The sequence below is a fragment of the Alexandromys fortis genome, unplaced genomic scaffold (genome assembly GCF_014885135.2).
Source record: "Alexandromys fortis isolate MF-2015 unplaced genomic scaffold, M_Fortis_MF-2015_v1.1 scaffold_105, whole genome shotgun sequence".
Taxonomy (NCBI): Eukaryota; Metazoa; Chordata; class Mammalia; order Rodentia; family Cricetidae; genus Alexandromys; species Alexandromys fortis.
In genome coordinates, this window is record NW_026068011.1 from 5,669,516 (window position 1) to 5,693,843 (window position 24,328).

A 24,328-nucleotide genomic window follows, 5' to 3' on the forward strand; every position below is an offset into this window, starting at 1 on the left:
TGCTCAATATTCTCTCAGGAGTAGATCGGTGTTACCAGGAGTGATTGTGCCTCACTACCACGGAACTCTAGATTAGATTGAAGGCTATTATTTACAGCTCTTTGAAGAGGTTGAAGATTATACTATCTATACTGAATGTAACCTCTATGCATCTAAAGAACCTGATTAGCCTAAATATTAATATAAGAAAAATAAATGACTATTGATCTGTAATTCTCAATGCCTATCTAATTTAAAGACTAAGACAATAAACAACTGTGTAGTAAATAAGAACAATGACATTCAAATGTAAACAATGTATAAGTATCTTGATCAGAGGTAGTAGTGTACACTGCAATATGGAAAATATATATGTCAATACATAAACAATGTTTCAAACAAAGGTAGAAGCATACATGCATATAATGTTCGATATAATTTAACAAGAATCGATACTAATATGATTGTCTAAAAACAATAACTTACATTACCAATCTATTAACCCATCACCAATTATCCCTCCTTTTTTTAATGGTTATATTTTTAATAATTGACAAAGGAGGAAACTCACGCTAACAGAGTGAGAGATCCAAAATCCAAAGTGGTCCAGCGAGTACAATGTAGAGAGAGCATGCACCTTTCTCTCCAGTTTTTCTACCTGGCCTCCAGGCAGCAACACCCTAGCCAAATGTGATTGACTGAGCTTCCCCATCAATATCAGCCTATGGAAATTAAGGCACTTTTTTTTCTATTCTGTTCTAAAATAAAATAGCTTCACTTTACAGTAATATTATAATATAATATTTTTATATTAGTGTGGGGGGGTGTGGGTATGTGTGAGTGTGTGTATGTTTACTATGGCATGCATGTGTTGGTCAGATGACACCTTGTAAGAGTGTTATTTACTTCTACTGTATGTACTCTAGGGGTTGATCTCAGGTCTTTAGGCTTAGTTGGAAGCACCTTTACCCACTAAGTCATCTTGGAATCCACAGATTAATTTTCCTTAAATTACTGATCTTAAAATGACAATCCTCATGTAAATTAAAAAATGATTTACTTTTACTTTTATGATGTTTTCAAGTTTTAAATGAAGCAAAAATATGAATTACCTCATTTGAATGAAATTACTAGGCTCTAAGAATTTCAATAGAAAGCCTCACTAAGCCCAGGGTTTTGCTTAGAAAACTAAACTGAGGGAATACAAAAGAACTTATATTTTTAAGATATTAATATATACATTCCTGTACGTCTAAACTACAAATTAAAAATAAAGATGTTTCTGTGGTTCTGTAAAAGCAATGGGTATTGATCATTCTAATTCTCATGCTCTGGTGATTCTTGTCTCTTTGAATCTATGGTTATACTTATGGTTTAGTTACTTTGGGTCATAAAAATACTATTTTCACAAAATAGATAATTGCATTTTATATACACAACCAATGCAGCATCACATAACAACATATATTTTCTCAAAAGAAAATAAAATTTTACTCTCTCTTGTTTTATGCATCATGCCACAGGAAGAAAATGTATAATTGGGAGTTTCTTTGGGTTGTCTAAGTCCATTCAGTAAGGGGATTGATTCATTTCATATCTCAACACACCTTGTTCTCTACATGTTCTCATGGATGGTTCAGATGTCTAATAAGCATAACCTCTCAGTACATCCATAGGGTGCTTATAAATGGGTCTGGCACCCAAACAAGTAAAATTAGTAAATCAAATAATGTAATTAGTAAATAAACTCCTCAGAGTCTGTGGAGGATGTACTTTATCAGTGCATGGAAAATCTAAAAGTCAAAAAATACCACATCAGGGAGACTTTATTCCTACTGGCTACTGGCTTAAGCTGGGGCTTTAATAGTCCCATGAATTTAGTAGGTTAGCCCTTCCTCTAGTTTCCATGTCTTCAGTCTGAACCATAAATGTGGTACCTCTTGGATTCTGTAAACACATAGATAGTTCTTTATTATAAATTATATTTGCATTAATACATTATGCATACATGTATTTGACATTTAATACTTAAACTCCTAATAAAAGGAACTATGATAAAATGTTTATCTTGTGAAACATTGTGATGTACATTATATTGGTAATGTTCATCATGTTGTTATGTGTTTTTAATTATATCTAAAAGCTCTAAAATAAAAGAAAAGAGGCTTAAAATTCATGATAATTTTTATTTCTCACAGACATGCTATAGTTGTTACATGTTTGTTACCATGTACACTCATATGTATTTGTTAATGGCTAATCATATTTTTCATGCTTAAACTGAGATTTTTTAACTTGTTATTTTTATTTTTAGCTTATGTATTACTATTGATTATATTATTATTGTTGTATGTTTGCTTTATCGGTTTTTCTGTTTGTGTGTAGGGATGTGTGTGTGAATTGAATGTACATGCACAGCATTGAAATCAGAGGAAAGCCACTGTTTCTGAGGATGATTTTGTGCTGACTCAACGTACTCTTTAACCTGTTGAAATATCCCATTGACCTCTGACTACCTGATTTTGACGTTAATATATTAATGGTTATGAAAATGCTTAATATTTAATAGATTTCAAAAACTATGCTTTGATTTGACATTTAAATAAAGTTATTTTTGTCTAGATAGAAACAAACTTCATGCATAATTAAAATACTTATCATTATAGATAATATTTCAACTACATGTTTATTTGAAACCACTGAATACATTTGAGATATAAGAAAAATATATATTTCAGCTTTTACTAAGAAAAAAGTTTGGATTCTATATGAAACAGATGGCAAAATTTATGTGTGTGTGTTCATGTGTGTCCTTGTTTTGGGGTGTCTGAATCTTCCCACATGTTTCTTGCATGCAGGTGCCCATGAGAACCAGAAGAGGGCCTCAGATACCCTGAAACTAGATTTACTTGTGTTTGGCAATGCTTCATATGGGCGTTGGACTAGAAATTCATATCTTCTACAAGAACAGCAAGTACGCTTAAGTGCTTTTTATATTAATTAATTAGAAAATTTAGATGATGATATCCTCACTTCCTTAAAAATATACGTCATTACATGTTTAAATACACTAATTTGAGAAATAATATCTGGTATGACAGCATATTTTCAATGTGTAATTTACTTTCATTTATAATTAATTTACACTTTGTACAAGGTGTGCCTTTCCTCAGACCATAGTTTGAAGGAAAGAGTGTCAGGAATTTCCAGCACAGATTTATAACTTGAGAATTTTATTTCTCTAGTTTTGTTTTGGTGTATTAAGTGGTCAATGGTAAAAATATTCTCAGATAGTCAATTATTCTCCTGTTTATGATTTATTGTCAACTTGATAATAGTCCAGTATCACAAGGAAGAGGACACCTCAAATGAAGAAATGCCCTTGATTTGCCTGTGAACATGTTTGAGAGATTGTCTCTATTGATGTGGAAGGTCCCATTCCACTATGATGTGCATCACCTAAAGGCAGGTGGATCTGAGCATCATAAGAAAACTAGCTGAGCATGAGCAGGAAGCATCACTTCTCTGTACTTTGTATTTGAGCTTCTTGCCCGAGTTCTCTCCATGATGATCTGTGACCTGCAAGTATAAGAGGGAGTAAACCCTTGCCTTCCTTAAGTTACTTTTGGTCAGAGTGTTTTTATCACACAGAGTTAAAGCTAGAACACTTTCAGAACTTACAAAGCATATTTTAAGTCAAACTAAATCAGAAAATAAGTTTGGGAAAAAGCATTTGCAGTACAGAATTGTGGAGTGTATTCTTTCATTAGTTTTAGAGTTCATTCGTGATAATAACACATATTAAACATATCCACTTCTTACTTTCATTCCTTTCAACTTCTTTTAGGTTCCTTTCCAATACCCCCCCCCAAATTCTTTTATATACACGTGCATATGCATATTTAATAATGCATATACCGAAACACTTTTTGAATATATATATATATGTATATATATACATATATATATATGATTATTGGATCACTGGCAACCTAACAGGGATCATGTATATAAAGAAAAATGGCCCTAATTATTAATATGTTGACTGCCTATAGCTCCTCAACTAGAAGTAGGGCCTTATGAATCCTCTGCAACCTCTGGTGTATCTTGATATTTTGACTGGCTGGATCTTGTACAAGTGTTCTCAAGGCAGCGACAGCTGTTGAGAATTATTGTGTGGAACTTCATTGGCATATCCAGAAGAAGAACATCTCTCTCTCTCTCTCTCTCTCTCTCTCTCTCTCTCTCTCTCTCTCTCTCTCTCTCTCCCTCCCTCCTTCACTTCCCCTCCCCTTGCGCTTCCCTCTCCTCCTCCCCCCCTTTGGTTTATCTAGATAGGGTTTCTCTATAGCTTTGGAGCCTGTCTTGGAGCTAGCACTTGTAGATCAAGCTGGCGTTGAACTTACAGGGATCTGCTTACCTCTGCATCCTGAGTGTTGGAATTGAAGGAATGCGCCAATGTCAACTGACTACAACATTCCCCTTGGTCTTCAGAATTTCCTTCCCCTTTCTATGATGCTTCCTAAGCATTGAGGAAGGTAATGTGAGACATATGTTTCACTGGGGAATGAGCTCTCCCCAAGTACTTATTCTCTACACCTTGAATTGTGAGCCCTTCATGTGTACCATAAACTATCGCAGATGACTTTTCTGACAAATGTTGAGAACTGGGGTAGGGATAAGCAAAGGCAGTTCCATATTATCTCAAAGTACCAATAGGCACAGTATATTTTATTTTGGAAGCTATGATATAGTCATAAGTTTTTAGCAAAGTACTTTAAACCTGGCTTATACCTTGTGATGTAAATTCTCAGTTAACACAGAGAAAGTTGAAACATAATTTTCAAGCAAAAAAATGACTAAGAGTTTGATTATGAAAATGATACGATGTGAAAGATAATATATTACACGTTATGAGCATTTATTATAAGAGATTAAAAATAATTGTTTTCAAATGGTAATGCAAAAATACCATTCGTTTAGCCAGATATGGAACATTTGTATATGAATTCAAATCAGCTGGGACTGCATAACGAAATGCACAAGATGAAGCCAGCCTAACTCCCAACATAAATGTGGGTGGGCTAATGAAGTACCACCCTCAGATGAGGAGATATTGACCACTAACAGCTTACAGGAAAAGAGATTATACTTTCTTCAGAGATGCAGCTGCTAGAAGTTTATTTGTACTTCGATAGATGGTCATACACCTCTGCACATGCAGACAGCACCTACAAGATTAGGGAGATTTTATGGTTTATGACTCATATGGGTCATATGAATCTGGGAAAGAAATGTAGTAAAGAATTAGGGGAGGAATTTGAGGAGCAGGAAGGAGTAGGTTTGATTAAAGCACATTATATGCAGATATGAAATACTATAGCAGTAATGAAAAGCAATCTCATTCTGAAGAAGCTATACTTACAAAGAGAGCTTGGAAATGATAAATGATGAGATTTTTAAATATACAGCAGCTGGTTTATCTGAGAACACTTTTTATAAAGGAAGTTGGTGAATGAAGAGAGATTATATTGAGATGTGACCAGAAAAGGTCTGCACAGGATAAAAATGTAGGAAGTTATGATATGATCAATGATCTAACAGCCATCTCAGCTTTAATGTATCTATTTGGGTTAAGTGAGAAAGTGCTTCTCTTTTGCCTTTTGTATAGATCATCTATTTTAATCTATAGAAAGATTAGACTCATGCTGCTTTAGTCATAGTGGTCTAACACAAGGGAATAGAGACAGCAGTGCCCAAGATTGAATAAAATTATATATCTTCCCATGGTTATATTATAAAATGTTCATAATACAAGTGACCAAATTATTGCAGTAAAAGCATTGAGCTGCCTTGAATATTCTAGTTCTCTGACTAGTGGAGTCTATAAGTTCTGATCTTCTATTATACCCACATGAAATTTCTTCAGTTTGTCACTTCCCTAGCTTCACTTCGTTACCATGACAGCACTCTAACCCAAAGCCGCGACTGGAAGAAGCAGTATGTCTGTCTTATAGCTCTCAGGGTGTATTTCATCAAGAGGGAAGTCATGTGAGAAAATTAAGACAAGAATTTGAAAAAAAAAAGTACTTCTTGCTATTCCAGGCAGTACCACTTCTAACTGGGGAATTATTAAGAACACAGCAGGAACCATAAAGTATGCTGCTTTCTGTCTTACAGACTCTGGCTGGACTACCTCTCTTATACAACCCAAGACCACCTGTCTACGGATGTATTCAATCATAGTTTAGAACCTCACATATCAAGTAATAGGACAATTTCTCACAGACATTCCAACATGCTAATTCTATCTAGACAATTTTGCAATCAAAACTTTTCTCACATAGTTCTAAGCCACCTCACATTGTTAAAGCTAATTTGTACATATACTGTATAAAATTCATTGTCTTGATCAAAAATCCTTATATATGGTCTTTGTTTCCTTTCTTTCTTCTCTCGCTCTCATGGGGGAATTTTGATTTGAAGTCAGTTATTCATGTTTACTCTAGAGCTATAGTTGAATGCTCTAGGAAGCTATTGCAAAATCTGATTTATTCCATCTTTGGAATTTTATGATAAATTGAAGAATGTACTTTTCCCTTTGCCCTGATGTTGGAATTCTCTTTTCTATTTTACCTGCTGCCCATCTGACTGGCTATTCCTGACAGCCTGTGAAGATGGTTGTGTATAACACAAAAGAAGGAGAAAACTAGTAATGCTAACAATTTCATAATGAGAAATGCAGCTGTCAAATATTTCTGAATCTTTTACTCAGAGACATTGCTGTATGAGAAGTTAAAAACAGTATGAGGGTGAGCTTATTATTCTAAGGAGAAGAAAAATTCCAAATCCAACAAGCATATATTCCAGGCAGCCCAGCTCTCTTTCTGGACATTATTTGAAAATTAAAATTAAAACTAAACATTAGTGGTGATAATTTCAAAATAAAAGACAATATAGTTTAAATGTTAAGTGGCATTTCTTAAGAGTAACATGGGATTTAAAGCACAATGGTCTACGTCAAGTCTAGTTACAATTTTTACTTTAGATTCATGCCCTTGCTTCTCTGAATCATTATGTATGTACTTCACCGTTCTTTATCTGTATCAAAAGAAATGAGGTTGCATGAAGTAGGCATTGAGTTTTTGAGTGGATAAAGGCAAATCATCAGGTCAGAATTGCAACACAGAAAAATAAAGAGAGTAGAGATGACATATATAATATTCTTCAAAAAGGATCACTGATTGGCAGATCATGAATTCAGGTGGAGATTGAGAAATACTATGTTAATCTGTAAAATAGTGAATTGTGCTTTTTGAATCTGTCCTCTGAAAACAGATTTTGGAAACTTACTTTAATATGAAAGTATTTGAAACACTTTCGGTGTTTAAAGTGACTTAAATATGACAATGCTGATTAAAAGCCGTGTGGCCAGTTGCTGCAGCCCATCTTTTGCATTTTATCCAGATTTGTGGTGCCATTAGTTCAGGCACAGAGGGAGTAGGTCTATGAAATTCTCAAAATAGTTGGATTTAGTTAGATAATACACACAGCCTGGGTTAGTTTGCAAACAGATGGAACCATTAATCCAAAAACTTTGTTGTAATGTCACTGAAGGACAGAGATGAAAAATCACACGACAGGGTTGTGAGAACAGAGAATTTGGGAGTTGTTTGTTCTATACACATTTGTCTATAGTACTCTAATATTTGTATCATAAATATAATAATAGTTATGAACCATACTCTCTCAGTTACTTTTGGAAACCACACCTGATACATGTCTGTAATTTATATAAGGGAAAGAGACAGTAGAAGCTGCATCCATTGATCCATTCCAGCACTGAAATATCAGAGATGTTTTTAACTTTCTCTTCTAAATTTATACTTATTAAATGTTATAAATTAACACATAACCGCAAGTAAGCAACATGATCCTTACTTCTGATTTCTTCACTTAAAACATGAACAAATGATTCATTTAAGGAACAAGTTCTGACTCCATAAGAGAGTTATGAACTAGTGAGTCATATGGGTAAAGTGAATCCTTTACTTATTTCCTTCATGTTTAGTTTAGCAAGGATACTACCTTTCACAACAAAATCTGGAGAATGTTGTGGATGTTACATTAGAACTATTTTATTTCATCAAAGACTGCCCTTTACTGCAGACATTCATTAGATTTGATGCACATGCAGTACAGTCATCAAACTTTCTGTAGATAATAATATCAGAATGCTTGGAGTAAATAAGAAAATGGTACTACTGTATATAGTATTTTGGTCAATGCAGTTTCATGTTATTACTAACTCACTGTAAAATTTCTATTGACAAACTAAGATGGAGGCTTAGAAAAAACATTATGTTATTGTTGCTCTAAAGAGAGCCACTGTGCTCCAGGGTAAGGATAAGAACAACTGTGTGTGTCCTTGAGCCGTGTGTGAGAGACAGATGAGCCTAATCCCATAATCCATACTTTAATTCTCAATAGGAGAAGATGTGTCTCTCCTCACATTCCCTCGTCCTGTCGATAACTGCAGCTTGGAAAGCAGCTGCTTAGAATACGGTCCTTTCTTAAGTCTCTAATGACTGAAATGGATTGGAGCCAACAAGGCTAATCTGATTTGTAAAAATAATTGAGGTCAGTATGTTCAGAGTAGAGAGTAGGAGACTTACTATTAACGACGAATGAAATTATAATCTTCTCCATCTGAATGACAAGCTCAGAAAAAGTCAGCGAAAACTCAAATAAAAATCAGACTGCATAATTTTAAGAATTAAAAGAGGAAGTACTTGCATTATAATGTCTACCTGACATTTCATGGTAGGCTTAGCAGAAGGAAAAACATCATTATACCATGAAATAACCTATCATACCACAATTACTTCTCAGTGAACATAATTAAAATCTTAATAGTCTAATTGCATAAGACTGTGATACATACAAAATAAATAACCATGTTCTTCAGCATAATGACACCCAAACATCCTTGGACAACATTTGAACTGTCATAAAGACTGTGAGTAAGTAAAGTGACAGCAGTTGAAATACAACGTATCTCAGAAGAGGAACACATAATTATAAAATAATCTTTAATACAGTTTATAAAATCCAAGTTTCTGCTTTTAAAAACATGCCATCAAATCAGTAAGAGCCCAAGACTATTTATTCATTTCTCTATTCAACATATTTTAATGGATATTTCACTGTGTTGACCATGAACGATGGCATGGTATAGGCAAAGATGTCTTTATTGATAAATATGAATAAATAGACATGATGCTAGAAAAAATACTCACTGTTTTTATAGTATGATTAACAAGTCAGTACACATTTTTAAAGTTTACTGCTTAGTTTCCTTGTATTCACATCTGTTGAAATGTCACACTGTAAGAACTGTGACTTCCAAGATTTTCTTTCAGAACATTGAAGCTTCTCCATACTTCCTTCTATCCCACTTCCACAGCACGTATTACCCAGTTCCCTGGTGTACATAGGTTTGCTTTGCCTAAGTTTACATCGGTGTAATTAAAGTAAACTGGAGTCTGACTTTCTTCATATAACCTCATTCTTTTTAATTCCTACTGAAAAGTATTCCACTGTAATTCAGACATCAGAATTTGTTCTTTTGTTCAACTCTTGATGGTTACTTATATAGTTTAGTTTTGCAGAGCTATAAAGATGAATGGATAACTTGTATTTAAATGTAGTCTCACTCTTTTAAACAAATGTTTGGGAAGAGAATGACTAGATAACATTTTGTCTTACATTGCATAAGCTAAGCTAGTTCTAACCGAAGAGACTTGGTCATTTTAGATTTGTATTAGAAATTCACTGCATGCCCAATTTCCCCCTCTCTTCTCAATATCTCTAGTATTCAAAATTTAAGTATTTAAATTTCCAAATTGTAATGATTTAATTTATACTTCCCTACTGGCATTGTTTACTTTATTGGGTGGGTGATTATTTAGCATAAGAATGCCACCTTTTCTGATGAATTTACTCAAAATATGCTCAAAGTTTTAAAATTAGAGGTCTGATTTTCTCATAAAGTTTCAAGAATCTATCAGATTCTAAAGATATGGCCTTTTGTGGAATGTTTCCTGAAAATATTTTCTCCTGCTCCTGACTTATTTTTCTACCTTCTTAATAGTGTCATTTGAAGAAGGATTGCTTTATGTCTCATAAAGTAAAATTTTATTTTTTTAAAAAAATAAATAACTTTTTGACACATTCATAGAAATCTTTGATACAAGGTCAGGATTTTATTTTCACTGGAAGTTAGATACTTTTAAGTTAGCATTTACTTATGATTTAGTAAGATAAACTTTCACTTGATATAGCAATATATTAAATTTCATGTGGTGCTACTTTGACATCACCTTGACTTTTAAAGAACAAGCTTTTAGTTTTTCCTGCATATTTAATAACACATTTACAGTTCACTAAAATACTTTTTCTATCTATATGTGTGAATGTGCCCACCTCCTACATGCACACATTGACAGAAAGATAGATGTGCCACTTTATAAGCTGTTACAATAATATTTGACCTTAGTTCCAAAAGCCCATTGTATTGGAATACTGTAACATTAGAATGGGTCTTTAGGCAATATCAGTCTTCCACATGTGTTCTTCTTTTCTAAATGCATACTTTGTATCTCCACACACCTTTTCCCATCAGTTCCATTTGTAAACAAGACCTGTGTATCTTATTCAAAGCTACATTGACTCTATAGCTTAATAAAGGAAAAGCAATTATTTCTGTTGAGTCTTTGAATCAAGGTTCAAATCATATGTCTCCATTACTTTGTCTGCCTTAATTGTTCTCAGCAATGTTTTACAGTTTTCCACTTATAGGACTTCAGCATATTTATCAGACTTCCTCTTAAGGCACATCCTTTTGGTATTATTATAAACTGCACATTGTAGGGAATAGAAATATAATTGCATTAGTGTATTGATCTATTTACTGTGAGTCACTGAACTAACTTATTAATTCCAGTAAATGTCTAGGTTGATTAGATTGGATGTATCTATTAGTTTTCCTCTTCTTAAATGAGAACATATTTTTTTTTTTACAAATATGAAAAATACATCCTTAATTCAACTTAAAACTTCACTTTTCAGACCAGCAAGAAAACCCAGCAGATCAAGACACTTTGCCCAAAAGCCGAGGACCTGAGTTTGGTATCCAGGGCCTATATGGTGGAAGGAATTAACAGATTTCCATAGTTTTGCTTTGACAACCACATACATGTAGAGGTATTCATGGCTTTCATGGAAACTTGCACACACATACACAGAGAGAGACACACAATAAATGGATGTAAACAACAAGAAAATCAGCCAATCAACCTTTAAAATCCCTACCAAAATGTAACTGGAGGTGAAAGAGAAGATCCTGACTTCTTAGTTTTATTGAAAAGGTGTTGCATACATTCAACACTAAATATGTAAACCATAAAAGATTTATGGGATGAAAGAAATGTGAATGAGTTTTGAAGTTTCTGAGACTTTCTGAAAAGACTAAAAGTTATTTGCCTTCATAATTTATTCTATTTTCTATTTATTTTCTCATTTATTGCTTGCTAGCATGACAAATCACCTGATATAAAATAGGATACAAGAGAGATTGAGATAAATCCAAATAAAATAAGTCTTTTATGGTAATAAAAATTATTTCTCTTCCTTCGCATTCTTGTTGAGCATTTCTTTCCTGTGATGTTATCTTTAATTGTCAAGTTGGCACTACTTTGTAACACATAGCCAGAGAGTCACAATGACTCTCCTGGCTAGGCAAGTCTTGTAGAGAATGCCTTATGTTAATGAAGGTGGCAAGACCCAAGACCCTATCCACACTGTGTAGCACAATTGTCTACATGTGGAGTTCTGAAATATATAAAAATGTAATGAACACACTTAACATAATCAATACTAAGCATTGCATTTTTTAAAATATCCTTTTGCTTTTAACTATGTGACTAACTGTTTGAAGTGCTTGCATTGGCTTCACCACAGGGATGTACTCTAACATGGAATATAAACTAACAAATTCTTCCAACATACAAATTTGCTTTTTATCAATTCTTTTTATCAAAGTATCAGAAATGAACCTAGGGCATTGCCATTATACAGATTCGACTATCACAATTACAAAGGTTAATTAATTTGCCAGAAACTACACAGATCATAAATGGAGATAAACTGTCATTTTAATCTAAAAATAATCTTATTATAGAGTTTGCATTTTAATCATTATCGCTTCTCCCATGAAAGACAGGTGACAATAACACAAGGGGACTATAAGGATCTTTATGAGGAAAGGAGCTATTAAAGCATCTGATAACAGCAATGCCTCTGAAAGAATAATTAAGCAGAATAGTATTTCATTTGAGCAAAGATGAATTAGAGGTAAAGAAATGAGCTAAAGTCTAATTAAGGTCACCAGGGAGCAATGCAAGGTCAAAACCACCAAATGAACCACCAATTGCAATGAGAAATTCAAATATAAATGTTATAATAAAGTAGCTTCAGTTGTTCATTTGCAAAGTTTCATGTGATCGTGAAACTTGAGTTGTAGATCCTACTCTTCAGTACATAAAATAAACTCCCTATTGAATATAAAGTAGGAAAGTGAAGCTGGTATTCATCATTTATTATATTACTTTTACACAGAATTGATCTTTACCATCATGGACATTTGCTTTTTCTATGCAACAGCAATCTCTTCATTTCACTATAATGATCTATTGTATGCTTGGATGATTTAATAATGTAAAAAACGTTTATGCTTAGAGATAGTAATTGGGCTACTACATTGATCTGCATAGTCAGAGCCAGCTGTCACACAGAGGTTATATTAGAAAAGTCTTGCTCTTAAAATTGTGATTGTGGGCCTACTGTGTGGAGTTCACAATACTTTTGCCTATGAGACATTATTATTACTAGAACTCTCATACTTCTATGGAACATGATTCAAAGGGTTTGATCATGCTTTCATAGATTCCAAAACCATCACTCTCTAGAGCAGGTTGTCAGGTGTCTGTCCCTCAGTTCCTGTTTAACTAATAATAATTTGTAAAAAGAAAGAGGATTAGTCTATGTTCCATCTTCTAACTATTTGGACATAAGCCCTTTTCCCATCTTGATCTCTCTGCCAATGTATAGTATTATTTAATTGTGAATCAAAAAACAGCATTACAGGGCAGGAAGCCAAAGAAAAGTGTGGTTCATTAGTTGCCTTCCATGTAAGAGGCTGTATTTTAATTTTGCATGTGACCATCACATTATGCAGAGGATTCAGAGATTTTAAGGTCAAAGTCATATGTAGAGATGAAAAGAATGTTATGGTTAAATGGAGAGATAAAGAATCAAAAGACATATTTCTATAGTGAAAACTAATAACAAAACTCTAAAAAAGTTAAATGATAAATGTTAGTTAAGTTTTTAATTTAAATTGCTATATTATGTCCTAAATGAGTTTTTATTTTCAAAATGTTCTTTAAAGAGAAACAGAGATTAGCTACAGAAAGCATAGCATGAATACAGAAGTGAGACAGAAAGCTGGTTAAATGTGGGTAAAGATGCAGATGTGAAAAGATGGGAAGGGAGAAAAATCTAGTAAATCATATTTTTCAAAAATGACATGTCTTTCATTCAACAAAGATATTTATTCATAACCAATCTAAAATTTAAACAGAAATTAAAGACTTCTTAAAAATGGAAAACATTGAGAAATCCTAGGGCAGATAATAGGTTAATATTCAAGTATATCAGAAAACCTGCAACACAAGAGCAAAACAACAATACTAGTAATAAAGATACTAATAACAGCCTAGCTGCAATATGTTCAAAGCGTTCTAATTAATATTTCTTCCACAGAAGATACATAAATATACTACAAGTTTACAAAGAGTTCTTATATGACTAGTTAAAAAAGAAACACAGAGTCACCTTGATGTATTAGAGCTTTGGGTTGCTTTGATTAAAAACTAAATGGTGAGGTGCATTGGTATAGTAGATAATAAACTGGAATTATGGACACCATTGGCCAAAGGGAGACATGTGGCAATATATTTGTCATAGTCCAGTTTCTCTATGAGATAGGACAGAAAGGAATAAAAGCTCTGGAAGTGTCTATATGTTCTCTCTCTCTGTCTCTCTGTCTCTGTCTCTGTCTCTCGTGTGTGTGTGTGTGTCTGTGAGTGTGTAATATAGAGTTGAGACTTAGAAGTATTATAATCAGCTTTATTTAAACAGAGCAATCAGAAAGATTGGCAGAGAAGTTCCATATGAATCTAAATGTTGGAGTATCAGCTCAGGAAGTAGTGGAAGTCCATGTTCAAAGTTCTATGAATAAGGCAGACTGATCTAATATAGAAGATTAAGAGGTAATGGGTCTTTCAGAACAAATACTTAAATTTCTTGCTTTCTTCAATTTGTTTTTTCCATTTGGCCATCAGCAAGTTTGGACAAAGTCACCTTCATTGCTAAGAATGATCTTTATTGACCTGTTCAGAAGTTAATCTCTTCTAGTTCTGCCCACTCAGACACAGCTGCGATCATCTATATGAATGACTTCTTAGCTTAAATTGTTACACAATATTAAACATTATAAAAAGAATTTATAATCATAATGCTGAATTCATTCCCTATTTAGAGTAGAAAAATCCTGTATTATGTGACAATATTGGTCAACCTTGATAGTAGTCTGAAAAAAATTAAGCCAGTATAGAATAATAAGTATGTATCCACTTGTATTAACTAAATAAAAATAGACAAACATAATCAACAAATATATCTGTGACTATGATGGATGGACTAAGGAACAGAATAATGGAAAACTAATAAATAAAAGTCAAAATTTGTAGAATATGTAAGATCCAAAGATTTTTATGTAACATTTTAGCTTGTGATAAAGATGGTTTACTGTAAAAAATTGGATGTGTCTTCATTAATTGAAGCAGAGACCTGTTTTAAAACTGAATATTTTATAAGAAAAATGCCCTTCCAGAAATAACTACTTTAGATGTTGAGGAGATGGCTCAACAGGTTAAAAAATGGGAATCCTAACTTTAGTGTCCAAAAGTCATGTAAAAGTTTGTTTTATATAATTTTTTTATTATCTCACCACTACAAAAAAATAAAACAGTATCTATGAGGCCTACTAATAAGCCAGTCTGGCTGGATTTTGAAAGAACCTGTAATCTGCCTCAAAAAGTAGGGCGGAATAAAGTTGGAAAAATATATCTAGCATCTACATGTATGCTGACACACATACGTGGGTATCATCACACATCACACCACACAGACAACCACACACACACATACATACATACATACTAAATCACACATTCCTAATTATAGGATGAAATATTAACCTAAATTGCATATCAAATGTATAAATAAGAGCTCAGTCAATGTAAAGTTAACTGATGGTGAAAGAGATCAGAGGAGTACATGGAGGGTAAAATTTTTGTGGCCTTGTATTGTGTCTGAAATGGTAGTAAGAAAACTTGAATTTGCTTTCTTCAGAGAGTAATGTAATATGGAAATATTTCTTTATTAGTAACATTAGTAACCAAAACTCTCAAGGGGAAAGATAAAATAATTGGAAAATGGGTGAGTCAAACATGGTGTTATTAAGACAGAAAACAAAAGTGATTTTGAAATGACAACTAAATGCACACTGGAAAGGAAAAGTATGTTTCCTTCACAGTTTTTAATCCTGGTAACTCTTGTTGTACTCCTTTGCTTCCACTTCTTCCTTCCTGGATGTATCAATCATGTTCTAGACCTGCTTATCGCCAACATCCATAAACTCATTGATGCATCTTTTCCCATTTGTCCAGAGTTGATACCTAGTTCACCATCTTCATTGTTACCCTGCCTCTTAAGTTAATTTGGGTGACTACAAATATTTTGGGTCCCTTTCTCCCCTGTAAGCTCTCAGGCATTTGTGTTCCTCTTCACTATTTTCAGTGTAGTTAGTTCACCCCTAAGCCAATAATTAGTAGTCTTTAAAAGAACTATCACATGCCATCTCTTCACTTTCTCCTTCCCAATTTTAGTGTCTTTTCATTCTATTTTCATTGTGTTCTTTGCACAGATTTGTACATGTGAACATCTTCAATCCCCATAGTCTAAAGTTATCATTTTATGTATATTGTGTTTTAAAAGAAAGAATCAGAAACAAGTCAACTGAAGTTATTCTAATAAAAACTCCAGCAATAAAAATTAGATATCCATATGTTTGTGTTTAATAAGTAATAGACATAAGAATAAAATAAATCAATGTAAGATTGTGTCCCAGATAAAAATCTCACTAAGAAGATGAAAAAATAATAAGACAAAAAGAAATAATTACAGTTAAAGATAATGACTTTTCTAGAGCATATTATCAACAATAATTGACACAGACCAGTTATAAGAAGCAGTAAGTTGCTTTGAAAAGGAAAGGAGTGAAAAGATAATATTTTGACAGTTTATGATATTTAGCATTAGTAGAGAAAAGTACATAAAATTCAAAAGTCTTTATAAATGTTACAAATTTGTATTATCATATTTAGGTTATTGTCTATTAAAATGCTAAGTATTCCTTACAAGACATCATCACTTATTCTGGAGGAATAATAATGTCGTCTTAATAGTATATGGCATTATATATATCTAGATATGAGGAATTATGGCCTTAACATTCATTTGGAAATTAAACAGGACAGAAGGATAAGTATCAAGATAACAAAGGGTAAACTTGCGATGGATAAACTTTGTTGTCAAGTTGAATGTTTCTGGAATCAGCTAACACATGCTTCTGTGTATATCTGTTAGAGTTTTTTTCTGAAATGAGTAACTATAGAGAAAAGACTTCCCAAACCTGGCAGCACCTTCCAGGAGTGGTCACTATATAAAAAGCTCTGAGGAACAAATAGGTCTATATTCCTTCATGCATTAAATTTTATTGGTGAATGCATCTACTCGGCCACCATCAATTTTTCAATCAGAATCCAGATTGTTTGGGCCGTTGACATGGACTGAAGTCCAACACCTTTCTATGGATACTGTAGGTCTTCTGAGAGAGATCTTGATGACTTAATCTTTGAACCTCGTGAATTGAGAAGCTACCAAGTTTTCAACATTTTCAGTACTCAAAAAGACCCTTTTTAATATATTCCATTCTTTCAGCTTTTGTTCCTCTGAAAAATTATAATGTAGTTTGTGATTCTAAAAGTAGCATTAAAGGAGCTACTAGTTCTGGTAGTATGTGTATCTGGTTCTCTAATTCAAATAATTTCAATTCTAATCATCTTTCTGGTAGCAGAGAAAATGGAAAAATCAGTAATATAGTCTACTCGAAAATTATAAAAAGTGAATTTATTTGATAATCCTTATTAATTACTTGTGAAAAATCTATGAATTTAGTCTTTCTATATATAAAACTTTTGAACTTTTTTAGTGACAGAAGGGACTATAATGATACTGGAAAGTTCCTTCTAGCACTCCCAGATAGAATAACAAAGGATATTAGAAGCGCAGGTGTGAAAATCTCCAGTTCACAAGCTCTATAAAACTTTGTAAGTGTGCCCTGGAAGAGAATCTTATCTCTAGTAGCATCAAGACTGGAGGAGTTCATAACCAAACTGAAACTTCATCATATCATGAGTTTAACTCCCAGCCTCAAAGGATGCCATCAGTAAAAGTGAAGGCACTAATAGAAGAGTGGCACCCAATGGTTTTACATGGAGAAATGTGGAAAGATCTGGAAGAGGCTCAAAGTTTTCACCATTTTGGTTTTGTTGGCCTTGTTTTTTTCCTCTGGAAATAGCCACCCCAAGCACAGAAATTTTAGTATTATCTCCAGATAAAACAAGTTACAGAACCATGTATGAGGCTATCTTAAATCTCAGTTGTTCGTTCCAGTTATGAGTGACTGTTGTCTAAGTCAAGACACAGAAAGGGGTTTATCCTTTCAAAAAGGGGCAGAGTCAAGAGATGCTTACCTGTGTACCTTACATGTTCCCTTCCACCTGGTATACATAACTATGCCTTTATTGCAAGGATGTATAATATATATACTAGGGAATTAGGGAAGGAAGTTCAACATGCAGTGATAAAGGAGAAGGAAGTCCTTATCCTTTCTCAGGAAACTCTGCAGGTGTGGACTTTGGGAAAGGATTACCCATACCCTCGTCAGTCATTCATCAACTACAAACTATAAGGAAGCCTGATAAACTCATTGGGTCTCCAGACTGAATTTTGGAAGAATTATACTTTAGTTTATCAGTTTATCATCAATACTTTAGGAGAAGGTTTAAATGTTGCTTATGACTTCCCCTGGATATAAATTTTAGCAATAATACCATGCTCACAGCATTCAATTTGTAATTAGATAATAGAAATGTGGATTTAAAAATACTCACCTTAAAGAGTAATTCAGAGTAAGGGCAGAATTTTCAGCTAATTGTGAAGAGTCCTTTAAACATTGCAAACACTCAAATTAAAATGTCAGTTTAATCAACTGGTAGATTCTCTTGGGGTAATTCCTTGGCAGAAGAGCTTCATTGACCAGATGTTGGATTTTTTTCCAGTCTTGACACAAGCTGACTTCTTATTTAAGTGCCTAGAATGAAGGAGTCAGAGTATAAAACCTCCATATGGAATCATATATTTTGGAAATCTTCGTGCCAAAGAAATCTTCTCTTTGTAATCAGATTTTTGCATTGCCATCAAAAGTAGAAAATGTAATATAAGTCAAAAATAGATAAAATGAAAGTAATTATGGACATGGAATAAAATATTTACAAGTGTGCCTATCTGAGTGTATGTAGATATGTGGGGGGGGTGCATGTGCACACATAAGCATGGACCATATAGCATGCATATGAATATCACAGTACTATTCGTAGGAGTTGGTTCTCTACCTCCACCTTGTGGGTCCTTGGGATCAAACAGAAATCATCAGGCTTGAGAGAAAGCACCTTTTCAGGCCCCTAAAGCTAAGGGATCTTTATGTCACCAAATAAAATGTCAGATCTCTGTGGAGAAGAACAGCCAATTGTTAAAACATGAATATTAAAGCAAAAATCAAAAATGAGATGTGATTTCTCACAAGTCAATAATTGCAGAGAATGTTTTTAGAAAAATGCAAAATACCTAAGATAAAATACAGAAAATAAAATGTAATCCTTAAAGTTATAAGTCTTTGCAGTAAGATTTTTAGAATAATAAAACTTTAAAAATATATAAATATAAAACTATATTAATACACCAAGGAGTTTAGAATAACTCACAGTTCAAAAAAATATTCTTGTAAGGATGTAGTATGAAAAGCAGCAAAGTGAACTAAGTGGAATGGACCCTGAGAATTTCAAAGATAAAAAAATGAAAATAAAAAGCTAAAGAATAGAATGGAATAAAAAGTGACTAGAAAGCTTTGAAAGAAATGTATTAGTCAAGAGTCTTATGTCTGACTAAGTCACTGTCTGGGTTATAGGACAACGGAAATGTATTTTTAGATACAGAAAGTATCTGAAAGCATTGTATGCATGCACACTTACTAAAATACAGTAATTCAACTAAAAGTAGCAATAAATTCAAGTTAGAAAAATTAATAAACACAGAAATAATAAAAAAGATGCCTGAAATGAATGCATAAAGATATTGACATTTTTTGTCATTTGTTTATATTTATATTAGAAAGTAGCTTTGATAATATAACAGAAAAAAAAAAACTAAAGTGAAGAAACCAACCTTATCAGTAGAAAGGAATATGTTTTTAACAGAAAGTTAAATATTGAATGAAATAAGCAAAAATATACAAGTGTATCTTATTTAAGAAAAGAAAGGTGTAAAACATAACCTGTAAATCACAGCCCAGCACACAGAGGAGAACAAATGTAAGATTTTGGTAAAAATGCTTTCCTCCTCTGTTGCTGTAGAGAGATACCATGACCAAGGCAACTCTTATGAAAGAAAACATTTAATTGGGGCCTGCTTACAGATTTAAAGTGTTAGTACATGATTATCAAAGTGGGAGACAGACAGATTTGGTGCTGGAGCAGTAAGTGATAATTCTGCCTCTTGATCCATAGGCATGATTCAGTAAGACAGACCCATAGACAGACAGACAGACAGACAGACAAACACACACACACACACACACACAGGGGGGAGCAGAATGCAAGGCACATGGCTTTGTATAACTTTGGAGGAAGATTCCACAACACTTTCCTGTATTCCTCGTGACTCTAAATTCAAAGCCACATAGCTAAAGTTGCACAGTTCTGTTGCTTGTTGCGACTGGCAAGCTGGCTTGCTTGAATTATATTTGCATAAGCTTTTTCTTGTAGATGACTGATGTGGAAAGGTCATTTGTCAATCTGTTGTTTCATTGGTTAAGCAATAAAGAAAACTGCTTGGCCTGATAGGTCAGAAAATTAGGTAGGTGGGGTAGACAGAACAGAATGCTGGGAAGAAGGGAAGTGAGCCAGATGCCATGCCTCTCCTCTCTGGTCAGACATGATGAAGCTCCAGCCCAAGATGGATGTACACCAGAATCTTGCTGGTAAGATACCACTTCATGGTGCTACACCCAGTATTAGAAATGGGTTAGTCAAGATGTGAGAGTTAGCCAGTAAGAGGCTAGAGCTAATGGGCCAAGCAGTGTTTAAATGAATACAATTTGTGTGTTGTTATTTAGGGGCATAAGCTAGCCAGGCGGCTGGGAGCCAGGCGGTAGAACACTGCCCACAGCTCCTTCAACAGATGACTTCCTTTGTAGCTTATGATTCTTGTTAATTCCTATTCACCTACTGGAATTTTAAACTTAAGGGAACCATTCTCTCATTTCATTTGAAGAAGATATTTCTTTAAACTTTTATATCCTGAGCATAAGAATTATCTGCTTATATTTCATGGTGCTCCTCTTCTCCTCAAACTACATTTTGAGTTTCTCTTTGTCCTGCTTGCTTCTCCTCATTGTAGATCTGCATAAAGGTATTCACTCATAACTACATAACACAACCTGTCTTGAAATCTCCTCTGACAATAACATTACTGCAAACACCTTAAATTTATCCTCAGGAATATTTTTAGAACAAGGATAAAAATCAACCCCATTCTTTGCCAAAATGTCACAAGAATGGCTTCTCAGTTAGTCAATTAGATAATATTCTTCTTTTCTAAAACACTGAGCTGAGACCCCACAGTCCACTTCACCCTAGGAATCACTCTCCTTCATGTTCCTACTAGGATAGCCAATTAAGAGACACTTAAAGTGATTAATTCCTTTTCAAGCCTACCTTTATTAGTCTTCTGTTTATGTGAAGAGAAACCATGGCCAAGACATCTCTGAAAAAGGAAAGAATTTAATTTTTGACTTGCATACAGTTTTAGAGGCTTAGTCTGTTATCATAATGGCATGAAGCAGACAGGTAAGTCATTAAAAGAGCAGCTAAGAGCCTTGTATCTTGATCGACAGGAAGCAAACAGGGAGAGAGCAAGAGGGAGACTGTACTGGCTTGGGCTATTGAAAACTCAAAGCCATTTCCCAGTGACATCTCTCCTTCTATAAGTCCATATCTCCTAATCCTTCTCAATACTACATAAGCTGTACAAAGCATGCAAATATATGAGCCTATGGCAGGGAATTCCAATTCAAAGCACTACACCCAAACAACAGCAAGGTTAGTCAACAACAATATCCCAGTCCTTGGTACCAATTTTGGCTTTATTACTGTTCTATTGTTGTGAAGAGATATAAAGCCAAGGCAATTCTTATAGAAGGAAACCATTTAGTTGGGCTTGCTTACAATTTTAGATTAGTCCACCATCATTGTGGCAGAAAGGCATGGATCTGGAGCCATTGCTGAGAGTTAATATGGTGATAAACCAGCAGCAAACAGACAGGAAGAAAAATAGATAGACAGACAGATAAGTATTGACAGTGACTTTTGAAACCTCAAAGCCCACTCACAGTGGTAAACACTTCTGCCAACAAGTTATGCCTCCTAATCATTCACAAACACTTCAACTAACTGGTGTCTAAGCATTCACATATGAGAGTTTGGGTCCTTATTCAAATAACAACAAATGCAACTTACTCTCAGAAGTTTCAACTTTTTTAAAGAATTTTTCCTTTTAATTTTTGTTTATATGTTTTCTTGGATGTTTCTTTGTGGGTTTGTACATATGAATATTGATATCAACAGGAGTCACAAAAAGGCATTAGATCATATGAAGTCAGAGTAAATTCAAGTTCTTTACAAGAAAGCCATGTTCTCTTACAGTTAAGCTATGATTCAGCTCTATTAGCTTCATTTTTATGTAAACACTTCATGATACTAATGTCAGAGATTTTATAAACTATTCAATACGTGCTTTTAATTTAGAGATAATGGAATACATCTTTATGAAGGCATGTTCCTCTCAATGAGTTTTCTATCTTGCTATCAGATTATAGCGGGCAGAAGTTTCTCTTCTTCCCAGGTAGTTATATATATTATTGAAGAAAAACTGTAATGTCTCACATCTAGCCTTTTACTAGTTGCTAAACAATCTGTCTTACCTATAAGAAGTTAGAGAGTATTTGAGAAAATTTAGATCCCATTCTTGAATATATTCATGAATGAGGATATGAAAGTGAATTAACTGAAAAAATTGTGACTGTAATAAAAATAATAATAAGTTATTACTATTGCTGTTATTATTTCTTTAGGAAAAGAAAGTTAAATGGATATCCACTATGTAAAACAAAGCCATTATGCACAGCATTGAGGGGCGTTAATTTTAATATTAAAATTTGCTCTGAGGAATGTTTGTATTTAATGAGTGCTGCAGATGGGAAAGCTAATTTTTTCAGCAGTATGGCTACCAGTGTGTTGCCAGTATGTAAATGGATGATGACAATGATCATCAAACAATGTGCAGGACTCAGGGATTTGTATAAGAAGAGATGAGGATGATAAGCAAAAAGAAGAGGAGAAAGAGAAGCTCAGAGGCAGAGATGTGAAGTAGTCCAAAGTTGGAGAAGGAGAAGGGTTGTGATCAAAATACATAATATTCATGTTTATCAAAATACACTTTTCAAATTTAAAAATCTGGAAAAAAGATTTTGATGAAAAATAGTCTTGGGAAGGGTGTGATTTTTAAATTTTCCTCTTTATTAAAAATGAGATGAAGGTATTTGATAGGTTTCTTTCCACTCTGAGCATATTATTCAGCTATGCTCTTCACAGCTCTACCTGCTTTTTTCACACCTTGGTCAAGAAGGGAATGTTTGGAAACTTCAGTTCTCTATTTGTCCTCATCTCACTCTCGGCATTTTTTTTTTTTTTTTTTTTTTTTGCCTATCCTAAGCTGTGTCAGTAGATCCCCCAAGCCACTTTTGACAGAACTTTTCAGATGTAAATTACTTCCAAACTTGAAATAGCTCAAGTCAATCATATCTCCATATTCCCCACTGCAAATACTGATTTTTAATATTCAGCCACTTATATTTTCCAAATATGGATAGGATGCCAGCTACTATCATGAAAGTGAATAAAGCTATATACATAGGAATTAAAATGGCACTTGATAAAACCAAAGTAATTTAGAAAATGAACACTAAAATATTGGTATTTTAAAATAGTTGGAATCTGTGAAAGGTCAAAAATCATCAAAATATATAGATAACACATGTATTTTATCTGACGGTTGCTGTGTAATTAGATATACATAATCATCTGTCAACTAAAACACCAAAAATGATCAAAAAGATCATTGAGATTTGATGGGTCAGAATGGTCACTGGGTAAAAGTGCCTGTTTGAGGACATTTGTTTACATGATGTGAAGATGTGTCCGTTTGGCATCACCTGCCTATGGCAGTTGATTGATTTAATAAAGACCTAAAGGGTCAAAACCTAGACAGGAGAGGATAAGCAACACTTCTGGGCAGAAACAGGAACTCTGGAAACAAGAGAGGCAGAATTAGGCCAGTGAGGTTTGGAGCAAGTCAGACACATGGTACTTAGGAGAGTTAGAGAGTCAAGTGGGAAAACATAGATTAGTAGAACTGGGATAATTTAAATTATAAGATCTACCCAGAAATAATCATATGCTAAGGCCAAACTTTCATTTTTTAATCAGAAGACTCTGTCATTATTGGGGGTCTGGAAGTCCAAAGAAAATCTGACTACATGTGCCTACTATGAAACCTCAGCCAAATCTAACAATTGTCCTTTGACTTCCACAGGGACAGCATGACATAAGCTCACATGCACATATGTGTGCACACACTTGAGCACACACATACATACTGCACAACACATAAATGTAAAAGTATCTCTCTAAAGCTATCTATCATA